The 17,970-nt window shown below is 38.6% G+C and overlaps 1 long non-coding RNA gene across 3 annotated transcripts in view; it reads right to left on the bottom strand.

The window, feature by feature from the left end:
• Window positions 1-17,970, bottom strand: part of LOC137209856 (uncharacterized) — a 395,103-nt gene that overhangs the window by 38,811 nt on the left and 338,322 nt on the right. For all 3 annotated transcript variants that reach the window (XR_010936138.1, XR_010936139.1, XR_010936140.1), the window contains one exon: window positions 1,774-1,969. This is a non-coding gene — a long non-coding RNA (uncharacterized lncRNA). The remainder of the gene's footprint in view (window positions 1-1,773; window positions 1,970-17,970) is intronic.

Genomic DNA, 17,970 nt, shown 5'->3' with positions numbered 1-17,970 from the left:
AAGTGTCCATCGACAGATGAATGGATAAAGAAGATGTGGCACATATATACAATGGAATATTACTCAGCCATAAAAAGAAATGAAATTGAGTTATTTGTAGTGAGGTGGATGGACCTAGAGTCTGTCATACAGAGTGAAGTAAGTCAGAAAGAGAAAAACAAATACTGTATGCTAACACATATATATGGAATCTAAAAAAAAAAAGAAATGGTCATGAAGAACCTAGGGGCAAGACGGGAATAAAGACACAGACCTACTAGGGAATGGACTTGAAGACAAGAGGAGGGGGAAGGGTAAGCTGGGACGAAGTGAGAGAGTGGCATGGACATATATACACTACCAAACGTAAAATAGATAGCTAGTGGGAAGCAGCCGCATAGCACAGGGAGATCAGCTCGGTGCTTTGTGACCACCTAGAGGGGTGGGATAGGGAGGGTGGGAGGGAGGGAGATGCGAGAGAGAAGAGATGTGGGGACATATGTATATGTATAACTGATTCACTTTGTTATAAGGCAGAAACTAACACACCATTGTAAAGCAATTATACTCCAATAAAGATGTTTTTTAAAAAAAAGGGAAAAGTGTATATATGCTGTATTTACTCATATTTACATAGAATATTTTTGAAAGAATACTCAAGGATGCAACAGCAATGGTTATATCTAGAGAGAGAAACATGAAGGCTGGGAGACACGGTCATGAAAAAATCTTCACAGAATATTTTGTATGTTTCAAATTTTACACCATAGGTTTATTTATTTATTTTAAAGAAAGAAAAGGGTGGTGTAGAGAGCCCCGTAGTGCAGTGGAGACTCCTAACTCTAAGTTAGGAGCCAGGACACCTAAATCCAATCCAAACGCTGCCACTTCCTGATGGGTGACTTTGGGCCAAGTACTTAAACTCTCTGTGGCCTGTTTTCCTTACCTTTAAAATGGGAAGAAAAGTCCTGCCTATCCTGTAAGGCTGTTATGAAGACTCAACTCTTTAATACGTGGATGGCAGCTAGAGTACTTGACATAGAAAAGTGCCTTATTAACGTTTTTCCCATTAAAATAATAGGGTAAAACACACAGACAAACACAGACACACCAGGTATCAGTAAAATGCAGAGCTGACTGGACTTAGGACTGGGACAGTTTAGAAAAAGAGATCACAGCCAAGTTGGATTCAAGACCAGGACTGAGTGTCTGGGACAGTAGCCACTGAACTTCTAAGGGAGAGAATTCAGATACCTATCAGTTTAATTTTTGCCAATTTGGTCCTACAGCTGCTGCTCCAAAGGGTCTGGACATACACAACCACTACCACTACCATCACCAGCACCATCGCCATTACAAGGTGTGAATATAATATAGACATTAGGGAGAAAAATTTTTAGCTGAGAAGCAGAAAAACACAAAAGGTCATCTAGCTCTAATGACCTTTGGAATGCATAAGCCAGGTAGAGCTGAACAGGACACACTGTGGACAGGGTTCCAGGAGAGGGACCCAGCTTTCAGAAGGGCAGAGAACAGTGGAAGAGACTTGGTCCAGGAAATAGCCTTTGAAATAGAAGCTTCCTGAGCTCGGTCGCTAGCGTCAGAGGTTCTTCACTGAGCTAAATCAAATCCACTGAGCCGGCGTTTAGCTGAGCTCTGAGAAAGAAGGAAATGGGCTTCCTGGTCCCTCTGACACTGTGATTTTATATCCTTTCTGTGTCCTTCCCAGAGAACTACAGAATCAGATACTAGTGAGGACAGGAAGTTCTCTAGGTACGATCTCCTGTCACTTACCTTAGTATATTTGTCTAATTGGTGAGCGGCCATGGTGAGGTCACGTTGAGAAATTTAGTGAGAGTTTAGGTTTTATCCTGGTATTTTCAGAGACACCTGCAAAGGTGTGGCATGCACCTCTTCTCACCCTTTGAGGTGGTAAGTCCAGTAGGATCCATTTCTTCGTATACAATTCAAATCAGAAGCCATTCTTCATCTTTAGGCAATGATTTAAAAGAAGAAGAAAAGAAAAGAGTAAATCCTCTGTGCATGTACAAACTGAAGTAAGATTTGTTGGATAACTAGTGTGGGTAAGATACTCTATAAAAGTATTTTCTCAGCACGTGCTCTCTTACTGTAAACAGAATGCGAAGGGTAGGGCTAAATTCACCTCAGTGGTCTTGCTTTGAGTTGAGGCTTAGCTGCTTCCCAAATTCTCCTTTATGCTTTTCTCTGCTAGTCTTTGAAAGGATGGATTCCCAACACTTTCTTTCTTTATATTCTACCAATTTCCATCTTTGACACATTTTTCACACTCAAGTACAGTGGGTTGTGGTTTTTTTTTTTTTCCCTCCTGGATCTCTCTCTTAACAGTTTTTATTCTGTTTCATTGAAATAGAAAAAAAAAAAAAATGTTTGCTTTGGTCTCATTTCTACCCTAGCCTTTCTGGTTACCTTATATCAAAGTGGATGATCACGTATTGCCTCAAATAACCTCCTTTTATTAACAGAGGCAGAGACAAACAGACATCTGCGACTGAGGGGGAAACAGAATTGCTCATAAGAATGAAAAGAGCCATTCAGGTGCTCTTAGCATAGAATAGTAAGAAAATAAGTTTTCATCTTTAACCTTCCAACCAACAATGTGCTCTGTCTCACTCACCTCCCTTAAAATACAACCTGGTTTGACTATTTAGCAAACATCTGAGCCACCAAATTAAAACTCTTAGTTTTTAATCAATGGAGGGTTTTTGGTTTTGTTTTTGGTGTTTTGGGGGTTTTTATATGTGTAATTTTGGAGAGCTGTAAAGAGATCTGTAGGATTGTTATAGAAATTTCTGTTCAAACTTTCTTAATCTGCAAAGAAGTGGTTATGAATAAGGATGTACAAGTCACTATCAATTTTCTTCAAGTTGGTCCATGTCTGTTTATCCTTTTGCTGTATGTGATGACACACATTGCAGTCTATGTGAAATGTCCCGTCCGCCAGTAGGAAAAGCTTAATAATTTATTTGCAGTCCATCTTCCTCCAGACAAGTGCATGCCATATATTTGCTGAGTTGTGTAACCAGCTCTCAGGTCAGGCACATGGTTGGCTGCAAATGGTTCTTTCTGACATCTTTCCATTTCTCATAGTATTGATATTTAGCCCCTGAAAGCCTGGTCTGCATTTTCAAAACAAAATTCAAGTGAGGAATCAATTGTGTGATATTGGGAGGAAATGTCATGACCTTGATTATAACTGTCATTTTTGAAGGGGAAATTATAGACGTGAAATTTATTTATTTTTTGCGGTATGCAGGCCTCTCACTCTTGTGGCCTCTCCCGTTGTGGAGCACAGGTTCCGGACGCGCAGGCTCAGCAGCCATGGCTCACAGGCCCAGCCGCTCCGTGGCATGTGGTATCTTCCCGGACCGGGGCACGAACCCATGTCCCCTGCATCGGCAGGCGGACTCTCAACAACTGTGCCCCCAGGGAAGCCCATAGACGTGAAAATTTTCAGGGGCGGATCCAACGCAGAGTACATCTAACTCAGAAGGGCGTTTTCTGGTCTGTGGGTAAGTTGTCAGAGTCCTCCAGCTTAATCTGCAAGGGAACCCTGAAGGCATTCTTTGTGCCCTGGTCAAACTCTTGGCTTCTATGCTAGGATGTATACTGGGAGATCCCTGCATTGGATAAGGAGGAAGATGTATTCACACAAATCCTAAATTAATTTGACCTTGAAAAAAACTTGAGAAAATTATTGAACTTAATGTTTCCTTTCATCCTGAATTAGTTATTTACTACTAACTCTACTCCCATTGACAAACATCTTGCAACTTATTGTGATGATCTTTTGCACTAGAATAGAATGAAAGCTAATCAAATGAAAATGTACCCATTAGATATCAGTTTGGAAGCCACCCAAATAACCTCGTGTAAAGCCTCTTTGCTCTAGTTTCAGGGCACAGACTGCAAGGGCAACATCCTAGAAAGGCCCTGATATATCTCAATGTTCTCCTGGAGTCAGCTTCACCTTCCTTTTGTCTTACTGAATCACTAAACTCCAAAAGGCTAAGAGCACGTGACAGACACCTGTCTGTGGGAACTTCAGCTGAGCCTCTGGAAAATAAAACTAGAAGAAAACCAAAAGAATTGCCTAAGCATGGAAAATTACTTCATAGAATGTTCTGACTAGTATCACCCTGGTTTTATCCAGACTCATGGCTAGTGCTTATTTCCATGGCTCAGGGGAACTATTTGGCAGAATAAGATTGCGTTCTCTCTCCCACCCATTTTCTGCAGAGGTTTCACACATTGACTAAATGTAATATCATGCCACACTGAGAAGCATGAGGGTTGAGACCCCTCTGCGGTATCCATGCAGAATACTAAAATACCAAGGGGTCGGTGTTTTTCTGAGCTGAAACTTAGTGCTTGCCCCTTTCTAGTCAGTTTTAGGAAGTCTCAGAATTACATTTTCGTACACGGAATCACCTGATGCCAATAACGTCGGGATGACCTCTTAATGTTCTTTAGAGACAGAAGTCCTTTGCGTGTGGCTGGCATGTGGCTCTTGGGGTCAGCTGTGCAGCCGATGCAGGCATTCTGCGTCCTACTCGACTTTCCGTCCACTATCTGGTGCCATGTGTTTATATTCCACACAACATTTGGTCCTTCTTGGTCATCCTGTGAAAGGGGAATTTATTAGCTCTAGCACTCGGAAAGGCATGTGGCCCATCTGTGCCATATGCGACCTCTTTGAACAAAGATAGAGGTTTCTCTTCCTGTTGACACCACTTGGGTTCTTGATAGGAGCCCCTATAGAGCATGTTCAGAAAGAATGGAGCCATTCTATATCTATTCATGAGGGAAGACAATTCTGACCCAATTGCATTCTTTACAATGGGGGTTATGAGAGTGCCGGCAGAATGCGTGTCGTGAAAGTTCATATTGACCACATAGTGCTGCTGTCAGCAAAGACTTAATGGGCTTAGAGAGGAATTCGGATGGTACCGAAAATGCCATCAATCAGATATGGCAACAGTAAAGTACAGAAGAGAAAGAATGAAAAGGTGGAAGAGAAAAAGAATGGGGGGTAAATTCAAATACTAGGATCATATAAATAAACTGTTTCAGTTTACTGAGTGAAAAGTTACACTTACGTAAGTCCCCCCTCCCCTAAATTCTCCATGGAAGCGTCAAGACTGTTCAGGGTCAGAGATTTTATCCTGTCTGCACCTAACAGGTCAGCCCACCACTTTCATGGATCCTAGAACTTTACGACTTATGGCAGCGGCAGCAGGAGTTTCAGTTTCAGGTTTGGCTCTTCCTGCGCTCTAAATCCCTGCAGGGTGGCGAATGGTGTTATACACACGGTGGGTTTCCATCACAGCTGAGGAATCCTGAGCTAAGAAACCCAAATCTTTTTCTTTTCTTTTTAAAATTTTCTTTGCGGTACGCGGGCCTCTCGCTGCTGTGGCCTCTCCCGTTGCGGAGCACAGGCTCCGGACGCGCAGGCTCAGCGGCCATGGCTCACGGGCCCAGCCGCTCCGCGGCACGTGGGACCTTCCTGGACCGGGACACGAACCCGTGTCCCCTGAATCGGCAGGCGGACTCTCAACCACTGCGCCACGAGGGAAGCCCCCAAATCTTTTTCTATGCAAACCTTCCCAAAGTTCATCCTAGAAGGAGACATTATTCTTGTTCTCCTGGACAAACGTGCCCTCTGCTCCAGAGGAAGACACTAGCAATGGGAAGAGATACATAAGGTGAATTCTGCTTCCAGATAAGGTAAAGTCTTCCTACCGTTACCCTTTTCAGCGCCATCTTCCTCAGCTACCCAAAGACTTTTCCTAGTTCTTGCAATGTCTTCCTTATAGGCAGATACTCAGCTAATTTGATAAAACAAAAACATAAATCTTGGAAATTTAAAATTTTTTTCCTGATTTAACTGATAGGTTAGCTAATCACTTAGTTTCTTTTAGACTTATTGTATAACCTCTTGTTCCCTAGACAGTATGGAAATATCTGGTAAGCTTCTTATTTCAAAGAAGTTGTCTTATACTTTTACTATACATGTACCTATAAGCATGTTCACTAATATGTTACTGGAGCTATTATAAAAAAATAAATTTCTCCTGGACAATATGTTAATTTCATGATCATGGTAGAAAAATGTTTTTGAAGTACCCACTGACACATCTATGTTCATTTGTCTCATAGGAAAGACAAATGTTATTCTTTTCTTGAAATTCACATTTGAATACTTGTACAATTGAATCATTCTATGTTGGATGACATTGAATTACTGAATGGTGGTGACATCTTGAGATACCCCACTTTAAGCGGAGGGAGCAAGATAGATGAAGCCTCAAGTTTCTCACATCCTTATTTTGTGGCGCACTGTGGTTTGGCAATTGTACCCAGTAGCTATATCAATAGAAAGTGTTTAACAACTACTCTGTGGTGAGAGACGCTCTCTGAAACTAGATACTGGCAATGGGGGTTATAGGCTACTCATCTACCTCACATAAATAAATGTATTATGCCAGTTGGACAGAAAAAACTTACAAGAAATCATTTCTCAGCGTGAGCTTTGAAAGTAACACTAGTATGACCATCACTCATGAAAACTACTTCAAGAAGTTTCCTTCAAAACAAACCTCACTGAAGAACTAAATATAATTAATCCATTTCCTGACTAAGAGAAAAAACTTGATACCTTAGGGCCATTAGGTCTGGAATATCCTTCATCATTAACACTGATTCGTTTTGCTTTCACGTTTAGTGCAGAAAAAAACCTGGGGTTAATTACTAGATTATTCCAATTTACATCTAAGATGTTTCATTGCTCCTAGGGCTTTAGAATTTAAGATAATCCTTCGAGAGGAATAGGTAATAGGACTTAAAATTAATAAAATGATGTTTTCAAACATCTTCTTTATGTCGTTCATTAGTTTAAAAATGTGTTCTTTGAATTGAATCAATATATTGAAATTGAGAAAGATGAGATGGACGAAAAGTATAACTACCAACATTGCAGGAAATGTTATAGGTCAAAGAGAAATCTTCTCTTCAAACATTGTCCAGAAATTTTCAATATCAAATAATGCAATTAGGGCAATTAAAAGTATAATTTGAAAGGTCAAAATGTTTTCAGGTTTAGGGTCCTTGTTTGTCATTATTCTCACGGAAAACTCTAAATATTTGTAGTCCTCCCTCTTTTGCAAACAATCCAGCAAATTTTTCTATACATATATGTGTGTGTGTGTAGACATACATGTATATATGTCAAAAACTGTAGCTCACGTGCTTTCTTCGCATGTGATAAAATAAATCTGACTATTTTGTAATTCTGGAAAAATTTTGAAAATGTATCATATCAAAGCTCTACATAGAGACTATGTTTATTTTGTTCCCTTTTGTTTGCTCAGTGGTTGGCATGTAACAGGAACACATTTTGTTAAATGAACTACTGAAGTGGCCATTTCGTGACGATGGAAATCTACGGAGAAGCAGGTACATTTTAAGGGCATCTTTTCTCAAAAGAGTCTCTTCGCCTGGAACCGTGAATCTAGTGATCCAAATAGTTCCATGTTTCTTTTCTACAAGTTGTTCCCGCCCCCCGCCCCCGATGTATACCAGTGTAATTTGAATAGCCTCTGTCTTTGTGGTGTATTTCAATGCAAACACTCTGAATTGATTATTATCTTACTAATAAGTTGTCTCCTTTAGGGAGTTTCAGAAGATCATATTATCCATACTTTAAAAAATGCTAGTTTTGGGCTTCCCTGGTGGCGCAGTGGTTGAGAGTCCACCTGCCAATGCAGGGGACACGGGTTCGTGCCCCGGTCTGGGAGGATCCCACATGCTGCGGAACGGCTGGGCCCGTGAGCCACGGCAGCTGAGCCTGCGCGTCCGGAGCCTGTGCTCCGCAACGGGAGAGGCCACAACAGTGAGAGGCCCGCATACCGCAAAAAAAAAAAAAAAAAAAAAAAAAGCTAGTTTTGCTATTCTCTTCCTCTGATAAATTATTTATGCTAGATTAAAAAATTGATATATTGCATTGAAACAACTTGAAATAATTTAACTGATATAGACACTGCAAGATAATATTTTTAGTTAATTTTGGCAAGAGTTTATTATAATCATAAGTGAAACTTGTTTTAGAACTAGATAAAATTAATCTGATCAAGTGCACCTACCATAGATTTACAAATTCCTTTGCAACCAGAGCATCAGCATATTTGAATCTGATAACCACTGAGATATGCCGAAGGACAGAGCAATCCCAGGTGTTTTATTAGACAGAATGGTGGATTAAGTGATCTAAACACTATCTGCCTTGTGTGTCTTTTACATTTCTATATTACTAAAGGGAAGTCCATGCATTCCGCCGCGGCACATCTTTTTCACTTGTAGGCCGCTTGATGCCAAGCATAATCTTGTGTGTGGATAACATGGACCATGTACTTCAACCTGCCTCTGAACTGTTTTAATAAAATTGAAAAATAGTAAAGATTTACTTCATTATCTGACTTACTAGATGAAACAGAAGATACCTATGCATACTGTTCATGTTTATTTCACGTATTCTTTTAAAATTTATATTAGGTACGCTTAAATAGTTCTTAATTTCGAAAGTGGAGTTGTTTCTGGAGCCATAAAAAATCTTAAATTAAAATATAACAAACAGGTAATCTTGTGCATCTGGAAATTACCCATTAACCAAAATATTTATTCTCAAAGATATAATAGGATGCTATTTTCCAGTGTCATTAAATCATGTTTGAAAGAAAATATTTATAAAGATTGATTATATAGCATTGCAAATATTTATTCTAAAATACTAGAAGAAAAATGAGATTACAATCTTCCACATTATAGTCACAGTTATCTAAGTGTCTAGAGAAAAATGACTGGAAGGAAGTACCTCAAAATACAAAGTGCAATTGTTTTCATTAGTGAAAAAGAAGTAATTTTTCTCTTTTATACTATTATTTATTATCTACTTTTCTACAATTGCAGTATTATTTTATAAATATATATAATGCATTTTATTTTACAATGCAGGTTTAATTCTTGCCTTTTATTTTCCACTTTAAATTTCTTCTCAATGTAACCTTTTTTCCCCTGTGTTTTGATCCTTTTGATTTTGTGAGCTATACTATTTTCTCTATGATTCTTTTCTCATTTGCTTCTCAGAATTATCTCTGGGTCCTCACTCCTATCATTGCTCTTTTGTCTTCACTGCTTGCTTCTTTAATCCCACCAGCTTTTGTCATCCTGGTTCTTTGTTTTCGTCTCTGCCCTTGATGATGGCTCAGCCAGTTTGCACCCATAATCAACTTGCTATCTCTTTTTCCTGACCCTTCAGTCTTCCCTATTTCTAAAGATAGAATCTTAAATTAATAGCAAACAAATAGCTTGTTAACGATGTGATTTATCATCTTCTAATCTGCTCTCTCAAAGATCTTTTTCAACAATAGAAATTGTGTTGAGTCTGCAGTCCCTGTGGAATTATCTTCTTTCCTTATATCCCAGAGGGGACTGGCCAGGTTGTTCTGTCTTTATAGTGTTTTGAAATTAATATACATTCTTTTCCTCTGCCTCCTTTTCTTCTACTTTCTAGTTTGCTTACTCTTTTTCCATCACCCTCTCACATACTGCTGGCAGCCCCATCATCCTGCCTTTGTGTTTTCCAAAAATTTGGAAACTGTCATAAGTGGCTGAGCACATATCCAGGGAACCCCTTGATCGAGAAGCCAAGTAGTGAATGCTGTGTTGAGAATGTGGTCTTTAAAGCAGACAGACCTGGGCCTAAATCCCAGCTATGTGACTTCTGTCAGGGACCAAACCTCTCTCAACCGTCGATCTTCGATTATTTTCAAATAGGGGCAATCATAGTCTCACAAGCTCTGTAGGCATCGAGTGAAAGTGCTCTGTACCCTCTAAAGCAGCGGTCCCCAACGTTTTGGCACCAGGGACCCGTTTCATGGAAGACAGTTTTTGCACGGACGCGGCGGGATGGTCCAGGCGGTAATGCAAGCGCCGGGGAGGGAGAGATGAAGCTTTGCTCGCTTGCCCGCTCGCTCACCTCCTGTTGTGCGGCCCGGTTCCTAACAGGCCACGGACTGATACCAGTCCTCGGCCGGGGGGTTGGGGACCCCCGCTCTAAGGGACTGACCACACTTGCCCTCTACCATCTGGTCCATACCTATCCCTTTCTCTCTCTTCAACACTTTTCCCTCTCTTCACTGCTAGACGCTATGCCTGCTGCACTGAGTATGTGACTCCCTGAAAAATGCCATGGGTCCTTTTTGGTGTTCGGTTTGCCTGGAATACTAGTGGTCCTCTCTCAACCTGGCAAAATTCTCCTCATCTTCAAATTTCAATGGAAATGTTGGCATCTCCAAAATCCTTCCCCTACCACGCTCCCAATCTCGCCCCACCTACAGCCGGCTTAGGGCTTCCTTTGCAGCTATCCCACTGCCCTCTGTATTTTCTCTGTAATTTTTCTCACATGATTCTTTACCTGTCTCATCAGTTTGCTAAGCTATGCCTTCTTTGAAGGCAGAGACTCTGTCTCTTATCTCGATACCCCAGTGTCTAATTGTGTATCTGATGTGCTGCAGACATTCTATAAACATTGGATGAATAAAAAATAAATGAATGCCAATGAAATTATTTGCAGCAAAATATTATTTAATCTTATTATTGCATTGAACTGAAATATAGAAAAATAGATAGATATAGATAGAGCCTCCTCTTAGGGATATTGCATATTTGCAACTAAGTGGCTTATTCCGTAGTCAATACAAAGAATATTTTACTCTTCATAAGCCTTTTCTGTCCTGAAGCAGTACCTCCGGGTTCCCTGGGAGAAAAGACAATGTATTTCAGGGATGTCATTGAGTTTGGTGACAGAGGAGGGGAAGAAAAAAAATCAGCGAAATGTTAAATAATTAATATGAAATGTATGTAATCTCAAAATAGAGTAATTTGACTAGAAAACAGTAAACTTGCAGAAAGGAAGCCTAAATAATTACTGTTCGCTTCCAGACAGTTCCTTGAATTGGATTCATATTGAGCTAAGGCTATCAGAATTAGAGGCAGCTGTATAATCCAAGTGTTGTGCAGCATACAGAATCAGACGGAGTGCTTGAGCGTCTGCACCCTAGGAAATTGATTTGACGACTATGTCAATTACTTCTGGCACCAAGCTTTCTGTGGGTTGCATTACAACTGCTCTTTTGGTCAGCTGTGACTGCTTCCCCATCCACGCCTATTGTTTTAGATTTATTTACTGCACCGGCAATCATAAATCATGGACTTTTTTCTATACCATCTGGAAACTCTGGTGTCATTGTTTGGGTCACTTTTGATTACTCGCTCTTATTCTCAGCTACTGCCAAGGCTGATGTATCTTGAATTATGAAAGACTTCCGCCACAAGCCTATTTGTGAGCAACCTTTCAGCATCTACATATATTTATTTTATCCAACACATAGCTGGGTAAAATTAGAATTGTATTTTCTAACCCTGTAGGGGTTTATTCCTTTGCATGTGATACTAAATTTTTAAAGCTCACAATTTGCCTAACAATTTGCTTACCAACCCTCTGTGCGTTTCCATTATTCTCACAAGGTCAAATTTAACAGAATGAACATCACTTTTTCCTTGGTGCTGGGAATGTAATTTCCCCAATATTCTCACCCCAATTCAATCCCTACCAGAATATTCCATTTTGAGCCTAAAATTAGAGTAAAGGTTGTTACCTTGTTTCGCTTTTGTTTTTTGGGGTGTTTTTTTTTTTGGAAAATAATGCTTAACAATGAGGCAAGCACACTTTTTGTCTCTCTTTATTCTGGGTTCACTATTCTAAAAACTGGGGTTAATTATTCTACTACTTTCATGACAAGCTCACCCAAAAACATCTTAGCAGTGTTCTTTTTCTGACCAAATGACGCTGATGCCTACCTGTATTGACAATGTCAGCAGATTACTTTCATTTTACGCAGATGGTTCACTGGCAGTCCAGATCAAATCTGAAACTGTGCTATCAAGCAGTTTTTATCTAGAGAAGCAATTTGAATATTGGAATTTTGTTGAATTTCCCAGGCCACAGCTGCTTGCATCTGACATCTGCTTCAATTTTTCGAGCAGCCAATTTTTTTTTCTGGCAGTCTCAAGGTTGAATTTTGTAGGGCTGTGTTTGTAACTACTTAGACCTCATCCAGGGTCCTTCCCTAAGGAGTGTAGCAATCCACACTGCACGGTGTGTGGTAGAATCCCAACTCTTTCCTACAGCTTCTTTTCAACATCAAATGCCACCTTAACTATGATTAGGCAAATCTCCATTTTCCAACAACTTTTACCCATACAAGAAAGTTCATACACTATCATTTGTTGGAGTCACTATCAAATTGAAGGGAGATAAATGAAGTATCATTGTTAGAATTTTCTTAAGTAAGCCATCCATGAGTCTTCAGTAGATATAGAAATACGATATGATTTTCTCATTACTCAAGGATCCAAGAGAGGCTATAGATACAAAGGGGTTTGTTTTCTCCAAGACAAAGCCCCAATGACTGTAGTCTAATTAACTTTACATTTTGCTATATGAAAACTACCGTTTCACGTCTTTGACAGTAGTGCCTGCTTGCATAAGGTCATGTCAAATTATATCTGATCATTTTCTGTTATGTTAGATATGCAACACTCCAATAAGACATGATATCATCAAAGCAACACAGTAGATGTTTGAAAAACTTCCCTATTTGTTGCTTTACCATCACCCTTTCAAAATGCAGAGTGACACAACCCCTGTGTCAAGCAGTAAATTGGGGGTTTGAAGTGGTAAGATGTTTCAGCAACTGCTTGTTTTAAATGAGTTTTAATATACCTATAAGGCCCAAAGATGCACAGAGTGCTAGCTGTTAACATATTGTCACATTTCCAGATCATCTAAGTAACAGACCTAGCAAGAAAGCAAAGAGTACTATTACAAGAGCACCTGTGATTTGCTATCGAGAGAAGTTATAAAAAGCACACAATTTTCTTTCTGTTGTTAAAAGGGTGAATATTAGTGTGTTGTGCTTTTGCTTTTAAAGAAAAATATAATAAAGGATGCTGTTGGCAAGGTGTGATATTACTTTAGACAGACGCCTGCTAGTCCCATCTTCCGTTTACTTCCTGCCTATTTATACAGCTAAGGAGAAGTGTGATGAAAAGTTTAACTGACTGGTATTGTTTTTGGTCAAGAAGCTCCAGAAAAAGGAGATTCCTTGATATTTTCCTATGCACATTTGCAATTCCTTTCATTGGGCTTTTCAGAGCTAGATAATCAGAGTATTTGCATCAAAGATTTCCATATACAACAGGTCTTTAAACTATATCAAGGTGAAAAGGAAAAAATGCAACACAAGGCTGGTATTGAGGGCCTTCCACTGATAAGATTTTATTTTAGATGTTCACCATTAGAAAAAAAAATGTGGAAAGCCAAGAAGGTGAGGTGGTAGTGCAGAATTCTGAAGGTTAAAATGGGACATTCAAGTCAGAGTATGTTCAGTAATTTCTCTAGTCTATTAGCAATAATAGTTGCTGTTGAACAGAAACCAATGCAAAGCAAAAGAAAGATTATTTTCCGAACTTGAGAAGACTCTGAAAGCAAAACTTTTCTTTCTGTTTGTCTTGTTTTGTTTTAGGTTTACAAAAATAAAGGGGAATTTTATTATTTTTATTATTGGTAAAATTCAAAGGAGCACCAGTGAATGGAAAAGTGAAGTCAATGAGACATCAAAGAAACACGCATTATAATGCTGTTTAACCTTTTATTAAGATTGCTGTTGTGTGGCAATGCATAAAAGAGTGGATACCGGGCTCATTACATCAATACTATCTTGGCACTTTCTGAGGTCACACCAGTCATCTTTTATTCATGTTGTCACTGGAAATGGAAGTTATGCTAATAGAGCTGGGTCAGGCACATGAAGGCATAAGGAGAGGTTGAACATAAATCCTGGGCAGCAGGTTCGTCAACAGTCGGGACTACAGCAATGGAGCTGCACCAAACGAGGGCAGAAGGGCCCACTTTGAAATCATTGTCTTCTGTCGCTCAGATGACCACATGGCTGGCAAGTCCCACGTGACCTATTCATTCACTGTCCCATTCATTCATTCATTCATTCATGTCCACTGACAGAACAAAGATGGCAAAGTGGAAATAAGAGTTCGCATGTCAACTCTTTCCAAAGTAAGGTATGTCTATACCACTTACAGAGCTTTAAAAGCCAGAGACTTGTGCCAGATTTGTGTTCAGAGATATAAAAACCACAAAATATTATCATGTAGTTTTTAAAAATATTCAAACCTTTACTCATCTTAAAATTTACCATTATTTTGTTCTCTTTCCAGTTCTTCCTATCAGTTCAGCAATTTCTAACATCTCAGCTAAATAAAGCTTGACTTATTTTGTCTATGGCCCACTTTTCATTATCTTGTGTTGTGATAAATGACTGAGATATCACTCAGAAGGAGACATTTCAATGGGTTTTGCAAGGGCATTATTTTCTTTTAGGGTACTATGCTATGCTTAAAAGAACATATTGTCTACAATAAATTAATATTTTAAAGATTTACTTTTAATAAATCTTTACATAATTTAAATAAAGGAAACAATTCTCCTTCAAAAATTGGTTAATTTTTCAAATTTATACAAATGATAATTTCATATGTTTCACTAAACACTGATAACACCACCACGTGTGCTTGTTACATGTGATTACATTTTACTGATGGAGTAAAACATGTGTTCTTTTCATTGAAAGATTATTACACATTCAGAAATAATGAAATCTTTATTTCTAATTTGAAAACTAAAGATTTAATAATTTAATTTTAAAAGATGTTTTAAACAGAGTAACTGATCCCTTAAAGTATTCTGCAGACCATTATGTATCAATAATGTGTGACACGAGTTAATGTTAGAGTTGACGATAAACTCAGGGTATGTATTGCTCTTATCATTTATAATGAATCTAAATAAAATGTCAATAGGTATGGAATGTATATGGGAGCAAATGCTGATAATGACAAAGCCAAGCTTGTCAACAACAGTGTTAAAACCAATGTGCTTAATTAAAAAAGTGAAGTCAATTAAAATCAGAATAACAGTGCAGCATGTACAAATGTTGGAATAATCATTAGGCCTTGCTGAATAATGGAAGAGTATAGAATTTTTTTAATGGAACAGCAGGGGTGATACATTACACAAAGCAACAATCTGCAATATGACAATCGAATTACTTCAGCCCCATTAGGCAGGTGCAGAGGAATAATTAACACAATTTTTTCCAATGAAAAGGAAAAAATAAAACTTTTTCCCCCTCTAATAATACTAAAGTTTACACCACTTCCAACCCTACATTTAGAATTTTTAGAATGGTAACCTATGACAGCAAAAATCTATGATTTAAAAAAATTAGAGTTTAATAGTCAAAGGAAATTTCTGTTTATTCCCCATATAAATTGAGCAATATAGGAAAAGATATATATGGAGCCCTTGTGGTATAATGCTAACTTCTTCAATGTACTTTGCCTGTATGCATTGCTTTTGATTTTAAGGGCTTAAAAACAAAATAATAAAGGATTTGCACTAGTTTCTGATGGTCTAATCTAATTCAGAGATAAAAGGCATCCCAGAAAGCCCTAGGCAATATTTGTTATCTTATTTCCAGCTCAAATTCAAAACAAATTGTGACCTCCAGTTTAGAGTGAAGAGAGAGTGTGCTCAGTAAAATGCCAATAGAAATGAAAGCAATTTCACATTTCTTCATGAAGGGCAAAGAGTTTAAGATCTCTTTGCTAATTTCCCTGACAAGAATATCATCCTGTTTTAAAACAGTTGTGATAAAAATCTTACTCTTTCATTTACTTCCAATGGGAACCATTTAATTTATACTGAGATAAATGGCTATGTACTTAAAGGGCTGAAACTTTTTATTTCTTTCCTTACCATCAAGAAATTAAAAAATGAAACCCCTCATCCTCAGATGACCTCTTCAATTTAGATAGACCTGAATCAGCTGTTATGTGTGGAGGGTTTCATAGTGAAACAGGAGGGAAGGAGGCAGGGCACAACCTTGGAAAGAATGACATAGCCCGAGGACATGACATAAACTGATTAGAATGAACTGGGTCCAAGATGGTGGACAAGTTGACTTCCACTAGACCTTGAGCCTCAGTATATGCTCATTATAACACATCAGCAAGCTAAATGACATGCTCACAGGTGCCATGACAGTTCCAAGACCAACCATAAGGATCAAAAAGTGGGCGGTGGCCCAATTCCTGGAAATCCCCGCCCCTTCCTAAAATAGCTGGAATACTCCTCCCACTCATTAGCCTATGAAATTACCCACTCCTATAAAAACTGACAACCCCATCCCTAGTGCCTTTCTCACCTTCCGAGATGGCCCACACTCTGTCTGTGGAGTGTGTTTTGCTCTAAATAAATCAACTTCTTACCTATCACTTTGTCTCTCACTGAATTCTTTTTGTGATGAGACATCAAGAACCTGAGCTTCATTAAGTCCTGAAACCAGGTGTGTGATCTCAGTTGGAAGACTGTGGCTTTTGGCCAGGTTCAAGCCCCAGCTGCGTGGGTTCAAGTTCCAACCAGGGTTTTGGCTGGGTTCAAGTCCCAGCATATGGGTTCAAGTCCCAAACAGAGGTGCACGGTTTCAATAGGAAAGGTGGCTTAGTTTAGAAAAGATAATTGTTTGCACTCATATTTAGCCTTGAAGTACTTTACTGGCAAGATCTCATTAATCCCTATTTAACTTCTAAGGAAGTTCTACCTTCCTTATTTTGAAGAAGGAGGCACCAAATTCTCCAGATTCAATAGGGTACAAATGTTCTCCTAAAGGTCATCTGTAGAATCAGTGGAAGAAACGGAACAGACCCACTGATTCTTCTGTTGTAACATTCTGTCATTTGGTGGGTAGACATGTCACACATGTCAAGGGGAGAGTGGACATGGCTGACAATGTGAAGTGAAAGTCATTGCTCTATGGTAGCCATCACTTTGCAATTCTAAAACAATCTCCTCATATTTTATTCATAGGCCACTATGAAAAGTAGAATTATTGAAGTATAAAAGAGAATTTCTTTTTTTAATTTTAGTTTGGCCCTATTTTTACTAGGAGAAACAAAGAATCTCACAGGAAATCTTCAATTCCCAGTTATTATCAATTCTCAATTATCCAAAATCTGAGGCTTGAATTGGTATAATATCAAGGGATTTTTTACATAGGAAAGTTTAGCCTTAATGTGAGAAATGCAATCAGGTATTTTCTGTGGTCTGGAACTGAAAGTACAGAGTATGGAAATACTAGTTGGGCTTTTGGTCAAAATATTTCTTTCTTCATCTTCTAGCGTACAACTCAGCAAAATATCAGAATGAAAGTTTTTAGGCAACTTGAAATGACAGTCAACCTTCTCAATTTATGAGAGAGCCATTGCATAGTGAAATAGAATATTGTTAAGAAAAAGATCATATTTACTGATAACAAGTCAATAGGAAGGCACTGGGTTTAACATATAGACAAATAACACATTTTAACATGCAAAATTAATTTTAGTTTTTAAAACGTAGGTTTAAAAGCATATAAAAGCATAGATGGTGTTTATAAGAGCTCATATAAGCTGAGGGATTTAGAGTAACTCAATCTAAGTAGAACTATGCCTCCTGTGGTTTGTGGTTTGACCTAGTGGGGTGAAAAGAGACACATATGATCCAATTGCATAAGATCATAAAACTGAGCATGTGAGGACTATGTGGAGAACAAGCTAATAAGAAATGGCCACACCATAATGGCCAACATGCACATGAAAAGATGCTCAACATTGCTAGTTATTAGAGAAATGCAAATCAAAGCTATAATGAGGTCCCACCTCACATTGGTCAGAATGGCCATCATTAAAAAGTCTACAAATAACAAATGCTGGAGAGGG

This window comes from Pseudorca crassidens, chromosome 17 (assembly GCF_039906515.1).
Source record: "Pseudorca crassidens isolate mPseCra1 chromosome 17, mPseCra1.hap1, whole genome shotgun sequence".
Classification (NCBI taxonomy): Eukaryota; Metazoa; Chordata; class Mammalia; order Artiodactyla; family Delphinidae; genus Pseudorca; species Pseudorca crassidens.
The sequence above is the reverse complement of the archived record's forward strand: the minus strand, read 5'-3'. Positions and strand labels throughout refer to the sequence as shown.